The sequence below is a fragment of the Protopterus annectens genome, chromosome 3.part0 (genome assembly GCF_019279795.1).
Source record: "Protopterus annectens isolate FY-2018-M chromosome 3.part0, PAN1.0, whole genome shotgun sequence".
Lineage (NCBI taxonomy): Eukaryota > Metazoa > Chordata > Ceratodontiformes > Protopteridae > Protopterus > Protopterus annectens.
The window spans coordinates 1,448,089,676-1,448,104,602 of NC_056731.1; positions in this window are offsets into that span (position 1 = coordinate 1,448,089,676).

Below are 14,927 nucleotides of genomic sequence, written 5' to 3' on the forward strand. Positions count from 1 at the left end.
TTCCAGTATACCATGAAAAGACCATATTTCTATGATATAGCCCACTTTCCCAAGTTGCCAGGACACAAATAATGCACCCACATTGAAATTAAGGCCTTATTTGGTGTCCTGGGAAGAAAGTATGTGAACCTTAAAGGTCATTGCTCTAGCAAATGCCAAGTGGTCTGTAATGCATACACTATTTTATACAATGTATCTGCAGGCCACCTAGGTAGGTACCATACCTCCCATATATGGCACATATATGGCACAAATGTGACCTTTATCAGTGGGTTGTGAAGGGCATCTTATTAGGGATGCCAGATATACCCTGGAGCCCTAGCAGATAACACCTATCTGAAATCCATACGCTGGTTGACAATGGATACAAATATGCCCTATCACAGACTTGGGTCATCATGGTGTTTGTTTAGGCTGCTAAAGGCATGCTTTCACTGCCTGGTTATAAGGTGGTTGTGCCCTGCAGTATGACCCTGGGACATGTGCCAAGATATTCTAAGTATGTGCAATATTATTCAGCATGATAATGATGACACAGTTGCAGCATGGAGTCTGTATGCAGGAGGAGCATCTCCCAGCACACCAGGCAATGGAGGCTGACCCAAATGAGAAGTCAGTGGAGGAGCCAACAGTAGGGGGGTGAACATGCTACAGAGAGGTAGACACGCTATGCCTTAGCACTGCAAAAGAAGAAGCATCTGGCACATAGCTCTGAGCCATTATTAAATCATATACACTATAGGAATATGTGATGCATAAAAACACAATACCAGGCTGTGCTTACCTATGCATGGATGGGTTACACTGAGCATCTGAGAAGGCAACCCAAGTAGCAAAGTAAAAAGGGCAGGGCACAATCATCATGGTCTGCACAGGTGGCAGAGGGAGCACAAGTGTGCAATGTCTTCCACAGGATAATGTGTGAGAGCTGCAGAAAATGAAAATTACTAAGTGCACTGTCTATTGTAGGTGGGAAAGGAATGGACTATTGAAAATGCATTATGTAGGGGCACTCTCATTGTATGAATATGTGTGTGTGTGTGTGTGTGTGTGTGTGTGTGTGTGTGTGTGTGTGTGTGTGTGTGTGTGTGTGTGTGTGTGTGTGTGTGTGTGTGTTAAACTGGTGGCTGTAATGGTGTGCATGTGCGTGTTACTGTGTGTTAAACTGGAGGTTGTAGTGGTATATGTACATGTGTGTGTGTGTGTGTGTGTGTGTGTGTGTGTGTGTGTGTGTGTGTGTGTGTGTGTGTGTGTGTGTGTGTGCATGTGTGTGTGTGTGTGTGTGTGTGTGTGTGTGTGTGTGTGTGTGTGTGTGTGTGTGTGTGTGTGTGTGTGTGAGCATGTGTGCGTGCATGCATATGTATTGGTTTGTGTGGTAAACTAGTGGCTGTAGTGGTATGTGTACGTGTGCGTATCTGTGTTTTGGTAGGCTGGGACACAGCCTCAGCAGGTGTTGCAGCACTGCAGTTTGCTCTTACAGACAGGTTCATTACAGCCATGGAAGATGTGTTGGCATCCTGTCTATGCCTTTATCCATGGGAACTGCCTCTTCCAGCAGTGTCATAGGTAGTAACACAGCCTTGGCCAGAGGTAGGTGTGCTTCATCACCTTAACTGGCTTCCTGTATCAGACGTGAACTGCTGCAATTCCACAGCTTTGGGAAATCCTCTCCTGTCAGTATTCACCTCCACACTCAGTGTCACTGTGGAAATGGTGGCACTGTGTGACTATGATCTTGGCCTTATATATTCATGATGGCCACTTTTACTAGAGGCAGATGTGGAGCGGCTACAATTGATCCTGTCAAAAATGTCACATAACAGGATATGCACTCTCATACACCATCCCTCAAACCCAACAATACCCATATAATCTCTGTAGAGGCTGAGGGCTTCACTGGCTAGTAGTCCTGTTGTTTCCATTGATGACTTTATTAGGGTTGACCAGTATGTTACCAGTATGTGACCCACAGGCAGCTTGCTGAGGTGGTGAGGGTACTGGTTGGCCATCACATTAAATCCCAGATTGGCCACTTGAAAAGACACCTCTTGCAGCTAACAGATTCACATCCCTATCCCCCAGCGGCAGCTCTATCTGAGTCTGGACCCAGCAGTAAGGGAATACAAGATGGTGTTAGAGTCCCATTGGGTATGACACAGACAGGGTGGTATTGTGCACCTTACCCAGCCTCCTGGACATGGGCAGTCATTACTAAATACAATCCTGGGTATTGACTAGAGTATCATTGGTTTTACATTGGGATGAAATGGCTAGGCTTGAAATGACCTCTCAATTGATAGCCTAGTAACCTCCTGTGATCCTATGACCCTATGATCCTATTCCCCATTCTAGTGTTTCCCTCTTCTTTGTGTCGCTATCAATCCCTTCTTTATTTTCCAGTCCTCCACATCACCATTGCCTTCAATTTGTTTGTCTGACCTCTTTAAATCCACTGTCCTATTCCTCCTGCCTTAGGGTATCAGATCTTCCCCTGTCAGTATAATCTGTTATATCTTTGTGCATTTGCCTCTGCTACTTGCCTTCACCCTCTTGCCATTCCTTCATTTCAGTTTACTTTCCTCCTTCCCTCCTCCACCTTCTTTGCATAGAGAAAATGGATGCCTGTCCCACAAAAAAAGTTTTCCTTTTTTCCATCCAGCATCCTACACTTTCGTTACCTGTTTCCCTTATGTGCCTCTCTTTGCTTGTTTTACTCTTTTACCTTATTATTGTACACTCCCATTTTTACCTATACTTTGGTCAAAAATTAGATTTAAAATGTGCAATGAACCCTTTAAGGCTGATAGCTTCCTTATTGTCAGTCTTGTGCATGAGTGAACATAGCCAGCAGTATGGTCATGCAGACACCTGCAATGTTCACATGATTTGGATTGCATTACCCAGCCAGTACTGGGAGTGATGTTTCCTAACCACAACTATTGCTCTGACTGTAAGCGAGTTTCTTAATTAGCTGCTTTTTTCTACTTGGCATGTTCACTTTGTTAACCATTAATGAGCTCAGAGCTGTACTGTACCAAGAAGGTAGACAGGAACTGGTTCACCACAACTGCAGTTAGCACTGTTTTGGGCCCCAGGGAGAATGTAAGCATTATAACATTTAAGCAAGAGAGTTGTGAACCCCTGCATCCTCACAATGTGTGGTGGCTGCATCCCCACATCTGCTTTTCTTATATACTGTGGACCTAAAAGGAATACCTGATTTTGCTGCATAACCACGTACTACCATCATTTTGAGCTAATACATTCTTGGTGCAAGCTAGCATATTAGAAAGATGAAAAGGCACAACCTTCTACTATTTTGTTTACATGTATTTTATTTTAAATCCTCCCATACCTTTCTAAGATTACTGAATGTACTTTTAACAGTAGATAGTATGTCATTAGGTATTCTGTGGTGTGCTTTTAAACTTCAAAAACAATATGGTATTACAATTACTTCTAACATATGCAGAACATATTTATAGTATACTAGTTGAAATAGTTTCATTTCTGTACAAGGTGGCAGACATACATGATTTAATGTAGAGCATTATGTAATCACATCATGCTATTACTTCATTTTAGTATGCTTCTTTCAGCCACATTTTGATATACTTTCAGCAGCATTGCTTTCCACTTGTCTTAGTACCCCACACAGTAGAGGCAATGAGAGACAAAGTATCAGTTTGTAATGTAGTTTTATAAATCTGAAATTTTGTAACTGTGTTATTTAAAAGTCATTATGCATTTTTCTTCTCACTGTTCTTTGCAGTTTTGACTAAATGACTCTTTGGGACAGTGCAGTGATACAGCAGTTACTGGTCATGTCCGATAGCAACTTAGTCTAGTTCAAGGCTTGGCTGGAGTAACTCTGGTGTACAATTTGTACATTGTCCTTCTGTCTATATGGCTTATGTTAGGAGCTCCACAAAGGTGTGTCATGAGGGAATTAGTATTCCTGCAAATTCCAGTCAGTGTGGTCACTGTGTGAGAAAGCCTGTGTAAATCTAGCAACAAGCTGGCATCCTGTTTAGAATTAATTGCTCTGTAATGTGCCTGTGAGTGCTGGAGAATGGCTCTGACTTTCCTATCACCCTGAACTGGACTAAACACATCTTCAGATGATAACTAAATGAAAGAATGAAATGAATGAATAAATCTGGGTTTAGCAAAAGCCTCGCTGTTCGCTGTCATACACTGCTTTCTTTAACTCTTTTTGAGTGTTAATAAAATAAAGAAATAAGTGAGGAAAGGGACAGATATGTTGCCAAAAATGTAAATGGATTTCTTGAGGCATGGAAAACATAAGAAAATAGGATAGTGGGACATTGAATGATTCTGGAATAGGACAACTAGGAAACAATATAAGAAACTCAAGCCAATCAGATATATTTGGAATACAAGAGCATTTACTAAACGTTCAATGTGTATTGTTATCTTGGAACTTTTCTCCCCAGGCCTCCGCTGAAAATGGACATGTATCCAGTCGGACTATCCCGGTCAACAAATGTAAAATAAATAAATAAATAGTTTTTCACTCTTGAAGATTGGAAGATAAAAGGACTAGTATTTTGAGTAATTCTCTAGATTGTATTGACTTTCATTCCTCTGCTGTCTTCATTCTTTTTCTCAACTATACTCTTTTCAATTCTTACTTTAAGGTAGCATTTCTGTTGTGTGGCCCAAATATCAGTTGTAAATTGTTTACATCTGGTAGAACTGAATCTGGGTTATATGATTCTCTGCCTCCCTCTCAGTTGTCCAGATTTTCATAGAATGTCTTGATTTTTGCCTCGCGTTTAGTCTGTTCATCATAAAATTTTGGTTTACTAGCAATTTGCTGAGGAATGATTTTATTAAATAATGATAACCATTTGAGTTTCAAACTTCATATCCAGCATAAAAATGTCTGCTAACATAAAACCTGTTATTCTAAGTTTATAACTGCAATAATTAAAATCTATCTCTGATTTTGGGTGTTTGTCAACCCATTATTTTTCAGCTTTGTCCAGATAGCTTGTGTTAAGAGGTTGAGAGGGATGGCAGTTATATTTTTTGGGGATTGTAAAGAAATTACTTAACAAGGTAAAGCTCCAGGAATACAGCAGAAAATCAGCAAACTACTCTGCTGGGTTTTTATTCTTTCTTTTTCTCTGATATGTTTAACTACATCTCCAGCAAAATCCATGAAATATAATGTTTCTGTCTTGTGCTTAACTGGTTAAAAAGCATTAAATAAATAAATAACATCAATAAATAAATAAATGGGTCCATATTCTGCTTTGACCATAGTGGTAGAACTAAAAGATGTACTGCAATTAGTGTTTCTGTCCTATGCTTAAGTGGTTACCAACCATTAAACAAATGAGTCCATGTTCTGATTTGGTCATAACGGCAGTACGAAAAGTTGGAGTACATCCAGTATTTCTGTTTTAGGCTTAAGTGGTTAGCAAACATTAAATAAATGAGTCGATGTTTTGTTTTGGTCATGGTGGTAATATTAAAAGATGGGCTTCCACAAAAGCTAATTTTGAAATATAGCCAGTCACAGTAGCTTTCACTTATCATAATATTTCTATTAACTATACTAAGTTGATGTTTCTGCATTTGACATATTCATCTAACTTACATATGCATAAGATGCATAAAAGTTTTAACACTACTTTATACCAAGTTTTGGTTATTAACTTTTAAAACATGTGGGTCTAACAAAAACAATACTGAAAAATGTCAAAATCCCTATAATGACAGAATGTTAATTTAGATATTGTCTTATATCTAGGTAAGAGTCATCCGTTGCAATTACTGAGCTACTGACATTTAATATTTTACCATAAGTCGGTTGTCTTCCATTTTCTTGTGAAGTGCAATTAGAAAATTCTTTATTATTAAAGGATCAGAGGTTCTGATATTTGGCTAATGCATTAATTTATCCTAGCTGAACTTTACTTAATTTTTCAGGTATTACAGTCACAGATGTTGTATTTAATTTTTCCTTTACAGCAAGAATTAAGATTAACTTGTTGGATTTCAAAAGATAGTCAGACATCAGTTCTGTTATTTCTTTCCCTGTGATTTATTTTTAAAAGAAACTTTCATTGTTTTCATAATTAATATAGTTTAAATCCAGAGACCACTGGGCGGCAATCTGCTGAAAAAAAGAAAAAGTGGGCTGTGCTAGACTTTCTGTTTTTGAACTAAAACAGTATACTGTAAAATATTTAACTTAAAGAACTAAAATTAGAACGTTGATTACCATTTTTTATTGTTTTCAAATCATATATTCTTTTTTATTTGACTTTTGAACAGTTTGCTGTGTTAGCAATATGAATTATAGGAATGCAGTTGGACAACTTAAGGTTACATAGACTATTAAATTATTTGCAGTGGTGCTGGTTTAGTGATTAAATGAATACTTTTGGTTTGGCTAAGAATGAATAATTGCATACAGGGAGGGGGTTTACTGATGGATATCAGAAGACAGTAAGATGTATCATGCAGTGAGAATGCAAAAGTTAGACTGAACAAATATTGTAAATAATGACTTCAAACTGCTACAATGTCAGATATAAATATGAGTATATAGTAACTGGGAGTCAGAAGGTCACCAAGTTAATCAGAAGCTTATATTTTACTGGATGGACAGTTGTACATATCAATGCAACAATTTAGGGCATGCAAGCCCTAAATATTTGACAGAAATGGGCAGTGAACTCAGACAAAGAGGTAAGGACATGCAACAGAGTAGTATCATAGCAAATGGCATAGGAACAGCCACCGTGAGAAGGCTGGTAAACATCTGGGTGTGCATTACATAATGAATCTGTTGTAGTACAGCAAACCAAGTGTTTTTCAATATACAAAGTAACAGCTCAATTGATATGACCTGTATTTGTAATTAATGTATAATAATATTCAACAAAACATCATTGTTCTGGTCTAGATGATGGTGATGATAATGCTAATGATAATAATAATAATAATAATAATAATAATAATAATAATAATAATAATAATAATAATAATAATACCATCATTGGTTTGAACACTTCATTTCTAGCAACACAAATAGATATTGCATAAGGACCTTAACTTTTATAGGTCAGATTCATAATGGTTACCACAAAGTGTACACCATATGTACAATTAGTGTAACCTTTCTCATAGGTTCATAATTTCATAGGTGTGTGCTAGGATAATGGCACTGGAGCCTTTACAAGCCTAGCCCATAGGATTACCCTGGCATTGTGCCACCTGACCTTAGTTCCCAGTGTCTCTGTCGAGTAGAGCCACTGGAGTGATCCCTGGGGTGAATTTTCTATTCCCCATCCACTCATCAAGCTTTATCTTGAAGAGGGCTAGTGAAGTGCTCTGTTTGACATGTATGGGAAGTCTATTCCATTGCATGAAGCAGTCTCTGTGTTATGAAGCTGTCCCTCCAACACATTCTGTTAATTACGATAATGAGGATGAGGTCTCTGGAGTGTGTGGTGCAGAGGGATTGGGATTTCTTTAGATGTAGCATTTCTAACAGAGCTGGGTCAGACTTGACTTTATAAGTCAAGCAGAGATTACCTCTAAGTAGGTGATATGAGACAGACAATAGTTGGATTTTTTTTATTCTGTCCATATAGGACAAGTGTTTAAGGCCTAGGATTCACTTTGTGAGGTACCTTTGTGGCTTCTTCAGGTGTTGCAAATGTCTAGTGAGATACATGCCAAATGGGGCATGGTACTCTCAATGACTGGCCTAATGAGGGAAGAGTAGAGGGAGACAATGACCTCTTTCTTCCTAGATGCAAAACCCTTAGTAGTGATATGTGTCACATAGAAGGACTTTCTGACCACAGTGGCAATGTGGTGGTCAAAAGAGAAGTTGTGGTCAACCTGTGTTCCCAGATCTCTTATAATGCCTTCTATATTCAGTGGATTACCATTGATGTGGTAATTCATGAGAACTGAGTTTTTCCCCCAAAGGGGATGATGACACATTTTTTGGCATTGAGCTTAAGGCCATGGCTCTGACATCAGTCATTGGTCTCAGTGAGGCCTTTCTGTAGGATGTCAACATCACTTGGGGAGTTAATAATGGCTCCCAACTTGTAATCATCTGGGAACCTTGTCAGCCATAGTCCCTTTGTGTTGGCCTGGACTTCTGAGAAGTAGATATCAAACAGGAGAGGGCCCAGGACCAATCCCTGTGGGATTCCTCTCAAGAGTGGTTGGCAGTCTGACTTGGATTCAGCTACTTTCACACTGTGGATTCTATCTCTGAACCAGTTTGCAACCCACCTAGTGATATAGGGGTTGTTGCCTAGCTTACTGAGTTTTTCTATGATTCTTGAGTGGGAAATGGGATCAAAGGTCTTGGCCAGATCAAGGTAAGCTGTATGAACAACCCTGCCTTCATCCACAGCTCTGGTGACTGACTCAAAGAAGTCGACCAAGTTGAGCAGGCATGACCTACCCTTCACAAAACTAAACTGAGTGGGATCTAGAGTTTGGAGATTCCCTATATCCTTATTTATTAGGCCCAAGATGATGCATTCCATAGCTTTGCATATCAGACTTGTCAGGCTAATTGGGCGATAGTTCCTAGGGTCTGTAGTCGCTCCTCTTTGTGGAGTGGGATGACTGTAGCAGTGCGCCATTCAATAGGGACAAAGCCTGAAGTGAGGCTGTGACTGAACAGGGCACGCAGGTGAGGTGCCAGTTTACTCTGTAGTTCATGCAGAACACAGCCAGGGATATTGTCAGGTCCCATAGAAGCTGTATTCTTGGCCTTGGACAGGGCTGTTTTAACTTGTGCAGCAGTAATACTGGGTGCCTGGCAATCTACTGATAGTGTGATTGGTCCTTTGGGGGGAGAGGGGTAAAGTTGGCACTGAATCTGTTGGCCAATATATTGGCCATATCGCTTGACTCAGTATAGGAGGTACCATTGTGCAGTAGCTCAGAGCAAATCTGGGTATTGCCGTAGAGATTCTTTACATAACTATAGAAGGTCTTGTGGTTGGCTTTACTATCTGCTGCAATTATGTTTTCATAGCTAGCTTTAGAAGATTTGAGGAGGGATCTCAACTTTTTGTTGAGGCTAATAAGGGAGTTTTTCCCAGTCTTGGAACTTCACCTTATTCCACATCAGTTTCCTGCTGTTGCAGAGTTTGTTTATGGCAGGGGACCACCAGATTGGCTTCCTTTTTTTGGAGGACAGTGTCTTGGTTCTATGGGGTATGGCGAGATCTATGCATTTGTGTACATGTTCATACAATGCATTTGTGTATGATTCGGTGGTCATGCAACTATTCTTCATTTGCATGGGTGCCATGAAGTTAGCCACCTCTGTTTGTAGGAGCCCAAAGTTAGCTTTGGAGAAATTTTTCATGGTGGTTACCTTTGCCGGGGATTGGAAGGGATGTGGATTTCCAAGGTGATTAGTTTGTGATCGGATCTAACCAGGGAGGAGTTGACTACTGGTGTAGAGCAACAGTTGCCCATGTTAGTAATGACCAAGTCAAGGATGTTGCTACCTCTAGTGGGGGTAAGAACGAGCTGGTCCAAGGCATTGGAATTAATGAATTCCAGGAAACGTTGGGCAAGTGTATTGGTATATGAGTAGTTTTCCCAGTCAGTGGAGGGATAGTTGAAGTCGTCCAGCATGAGAGTGTTAGGTTGCACCCTAGTATTCTCCAGGGTGCTTAGGAATGTGGAGTGTGAGTCTTGGGACATGGGTTGGGCTACTAATCTGGAGGTGTGTGCATCCTTTATGAATATGGAAACACCACCTCCTTTGGAGTGTCGATCCAAGTTCTGGGGCTGAAAGGTGTGAAATGAGTTATAGCCTGGTAGTGCAGGAGTGCTTTCTGCTGCCTTGAACCAGGTCTCTGTTACAGTACAAATGTCGTTGTTCTCCATTTTATGGAGTGCTTCGAGTGAGTGCATTTTGAGATTTAGACTTCTAGCACTGAGCAGCATGACCCTCAGATTGCATTTGTTTGTAGCTGTTATGGTGGTAATTTGGTCTTTGGAACACCACCTAAAAAGGCACTATAGGGCTGGTAAGAGCCTTGGCCAGTATCTGGAAGCCCAGGGCTGACAGATGCAGGTCATCTCTGGCAAAGCATCGAAGTCTGTCAGTCATGTCATCCCAGGCAGATAGATACTAGACCCCCTTAGAATGACTCCAGAAACTTAGCCAATTGTTGAAAACAATCATTTTCTGCTTGTACTGTAGTATCATTCTGGGTGATGGTAGCATGCTGCTCAAGGCTAGGGTCATACCCGCCTGGGCTACATAAACTGAGAGCTCCTCCATGCCTCTTTTCATGTAGTCCAGGGAGGTATGTCTCAGGTCATTCACACCCACATGTACATTGACAGAGTCATATTTGTACCTGTTGCTGGGGGACCTGAGTGCATGCATTATAAGGTGGATCCTGGCACCTGACAGGCAGGTGACTGTTTCTTTTTCCTTATTCAACCTAATGAGTGGGACATCAATATGCCTCACTATTGAGTCACCTATGGCTAGTGTGCTGGGCATGCTGTTTTGCCTTAGGGGCTTTGGTTGAGTGGCACACTGTTTAGAAGAGTTATGTGTCTCATGATTAGTGTTGTGTTGTGGTGGTCGAGTGTGTTTATGACATGAAGGTCTCTGCTGTTTGGGTAGATTTTTTATTGAGATCCTCCATGAAGTGTATGGTTTGTGTTTTTTTGACAGCACAAGCATTGTGGTAAGGATGTTCTTGAAGTCAGAAAGTATATACAAAGTATACATTATGCGTATACTTTGTGATAACTATTATGAATTCAGCCTTCTTCATTTATTTTTATTTATATACTTTATTTGATAAGTGAATATGTGAGATGGTCTACCGGCCCTTTTCAGTCACTACCTTGGTTTCTGGATCAGAAGAAATGCAGTGTATAGTACATTCAATTCAGCATTGTTAATTAGCAAGGTAGAAATACTCAGTATTCAAGCATTCAATATCAGATCATTTGCAAAAATATAGCAGTTTATGTAAGTTTGTACGTTATCACATACTTTTGTCCCTGACTAACCTGAACCTAACCTTCTTGTCTGTGCTTCGCAGTCAGTATCCCAGCCACTGACAACTTGTTAGCCATACAGTGTCCAATAAGATGCTTGATCTTACTTACCTTAGGTCATACTAACAACTTCCATTTGTTGACCGGCCTTCAGCTCTGATCACCATGGACCACTTTCAGGCTCAGCTGAAGAGAAAAAAAAGTCAAGCTAAACCTAACTGATAAAAATGCAGAATATATATGTATTACCTCCAGCAGAGCAAAGTTAAGCCACTGACACAGGGTTTCTCATTATAAGCCCAATGCCTTATTCATAGGTTCATAGGTTCATACTAGGCTGTCTGCCCTAGGGCATTTATAAGCCTAGCCAGAGTATGTTTGGCTTTCGCCACCCATTTTAAATGAATTTTGCTATGCCCTTTTTCGAGGTTAGTATACTGTGCCTCTGTCTAACAGTGACACAGAAGTCATACCTACGATCTCCCATCCACTCATCAAGATTCTTCTTGAAGAGAGTCAATGAGGGACTCTGCCTAACCTGGACTGAGATTTTATTCCAGAGTGAAGGGAGCCTCTGGGTTATGAATCTGTCCCTCCAGCATGTCTTATTTATTTCAGTGCTGAGGTTCAAGTCTCTCGAGCGCGTAGCTCGATGGGATTTGGATTTTCTGAGGTGCAGCATGTCCATTAATTCCGGGTTGGACATGGCTTTATACGCCAGGCACAGATTGCCTCTGAGCAGGCGGTATGCCACTGAGTAGAGCTGGAGTTTCTTTAACCGGGCAGCATATGGCATCTGTTTGAGCCCTTTGATCCTCCTAGTGAGGTACTTTTTGGGGTCTTTCCAGTTGCTGCAGGTGTCTGGTAAGGTACATCCCAAAAGGGGCATTGTACTCAATTATGGGCCTGATGAGGGATGAGTAAAAAGGCACAATGACCTCCCCTGATCTAGATTTGAATCCCTTCATGATTAGGTGGGCTATATAAAATGTTTTTCTAACCACTTTGGCCACGTGGTTTTCAAATGAGAGATTGCTATCAACTTGGGTCCCCAGGTCCCTAATTACTTCTTCCATACTTAATGGATTACCACCTATGTGGTAATTTGTGGGCACTTTGTTTTTGCCAAAGGGGATGACTATACACTTTTTGGCATTTAGCTTGAGGCCATGGCTCTGGCACCAGTTGTCTGTTTCTATGAGGCCCTTTTGTAGGATGCTTGTGTCGGCTGGAGAGTCGATTATGACACCTAGTTTGCAGTCATCTGCGAACTTGGTCAGCCACAGTCTTTCCGTGTTGGCCTGTATCTCCGAGAAATATATACCGAACAAGAGAGGTCCCAGGACCGAGCCTTGTGGGATGCCACTTGTAACTGGTTTAGAGTCTGACATGGCTCCAGCAATTCTAACCATGTGCCAGTTTGCAACCCATCTAGTGACATAGGAGTTTATATTTAAGCTGGTGAGCTTATCTATAATGACCGAGTGGGGTATTGTATCGAAGGCTTTTGGAAGGTCCAGGTAGGCTGTGTGGACCACCTTCCCCTCGTCAATGGCCTTGGTGACTGTTTCAAAGAAATCAACCAGGTTTAAGAGGCAGGATCTGCCTTTAACAAAGCCGAACTGGGTAGGATCCAGTGTCTGTAGGTCCCCAATATCTTTATTTATGAGGTCCATGATGATCCTTTCCATAGCTTTGCAGACCAAGCTAGTCAGGCTTATGGGGCGATAGTTTCCAGGATCCGTTGAGGACAACAGCTTGGGTAGACAGGTGTTATGCAAATTCCTAACCATATAGTTTTCTGAAGGACAGCTTGTTGTTATCTGTACTTCACCTTTTCTGCCTCTAAAGTGAACCGAATTACTACCCATGAGTCTTTGCTATGGTTCTACCATCCTTGACTGAGGACGTGCCCTTCCCTCATTAGTTTTGCCTAACTCTAGTGACTTTTCATTTGGATACAATCTCCTGTTTCTGTCCATGAAAGGAGATTCACGCACCTGATGTTAGACTGACAGAAGTAGTGAAAAACCTGACTGACAAGTGAACAGATTTTGACATACATAGGATTCATAGGAAATTCAAAGTAACTGAGTCTCATAAACATTTATACCTTGCTAGTACCCACAACTAGACTGTATCTGTTTTCTCTAGGAAAGCTAGGCCAATCAAATCCAAATGAATGTGTTGATACATGTCCAATCATATAGTCTCTTTATGAAGGATGATAGCGTATCTCAGGAGTAGTGTGCTCCAGAGGTGAGGATGGCATTGTGTGATGAATCTGTCTTTCCATCATATTTGCTTTATCTACTGGTGAAGATTTAGGTCCCTGGTTCTGGCATTTATGAAACTATTAGACTTGTGAGATACAAGAGATCCAGGACAATAGGGTCATCAATGGCACAGTAAGCAACTGCTCAAGAGTCTATAAAATACTGAAAAAATTAGCAGTTATCCATGTCTTTCTTTGGTAGCTCAGGGTCTTTAAGCCACTGATCTTCTTAGTTAGGAGCCTCTGAGGTCTTTCTAGTTATTTAATATGCCTAGTGAGGTACATCCTGAGGAGGATGCTGATCTCAATAATTGGCCTAATCACTTCTGAATATAAAGGACTTGTTTAGCTCTGGAAGATATCCCCTTGGAAATTAGTTATGGTAAGTAGAAGGATGTTCTGACTACTATTATGGCATGCTGCTAGAGAGGAAATTATTAACCCATGATCCAAAATCCATAACAGCATTTTCATTTTTAAATGGGGTATTTGAGGGGTCGTCTCCAATTGTTACAATATTGCACTTTTTTTGCATTGAATTTGAGCACATTTTCAATAATGTATTTACATCTGCATGTGCTTGTGAAAGGATGGAGTATCAGAGAGGGATATGACAGCAACTCCCAATTTGCAGTCATCTGCAAACTTAGTTAGTAGCAGATCTTGGTTTCCAGTGTGGAGAAAAGTAAATTCTGAAAAGTGGGCTCACAGTCCTGAGCCCTGGAGGACACTACTGTTAGGTTTCATATTTTCTGTTGAGGTACCTGCCACTTGCACTCTATAGGATCTATCTTCTCCCAGTTTTCTATCCATCTTGCCACATAGCGATCTGTTTTTTGAACAATATGCTCGCTTACAATGCCAGCACTGGAAATGATGTCAAATGCCTTTGACAGGTCAAGATATTCTGTATGAACAGCAAAACTAGTGTCAGCAGCATAAGTAATCCTCTCAAATAAGTTACCCAAATTCATTAGGCAGGATCCTCCCCTGTCCAAGCCATACTATTGAGAATTAAGTCTAATGACATTATAATGTCATAGTTTATAAGGCTGGTTATAGTTTGTTCAATGGCTTCGCAGATGAGACTCATTAGGCTCATGTGTCTAGAATTCCTGGTGTTGGTGATAGGGCCTTCCTTGTGAAGTGAAAATGTTACTGCAGTGCATCAAGCTTCAGGGACAAAACCTGCAGGTAAACGTAAGTCAATCAGTTTGAGGAGTGTCTCTGCCTGGCAAGGCTTAGTGTTGTTTTTTAAACAATATGATTTATTCTCAGCCTCCATGGAGGAAGTATTGTTGATCTTACAAAGCACCTTCTGTATATGTTACTTTGTGATAGTAGGAGGTTTGATGGATTCAGGGATATGTGGACTTTGAAAATAAGAATCTGGGATAAAATTAGCACAGAATTTGTTGCTAGCATATTGGAAATGTCTATTGGGACCAAGCAGAAATTGCCATTTTGAATAAGTACAGAGCAATGATGGTTATTATTTTTTAGCTTACTAACATAACTAAATAAGAAGAATTTATAAGAATTTATAATTGTCTTTAGCTTCAGCTTCTAACCTACGTTCATTTGCTCCAGAGTCCACTTT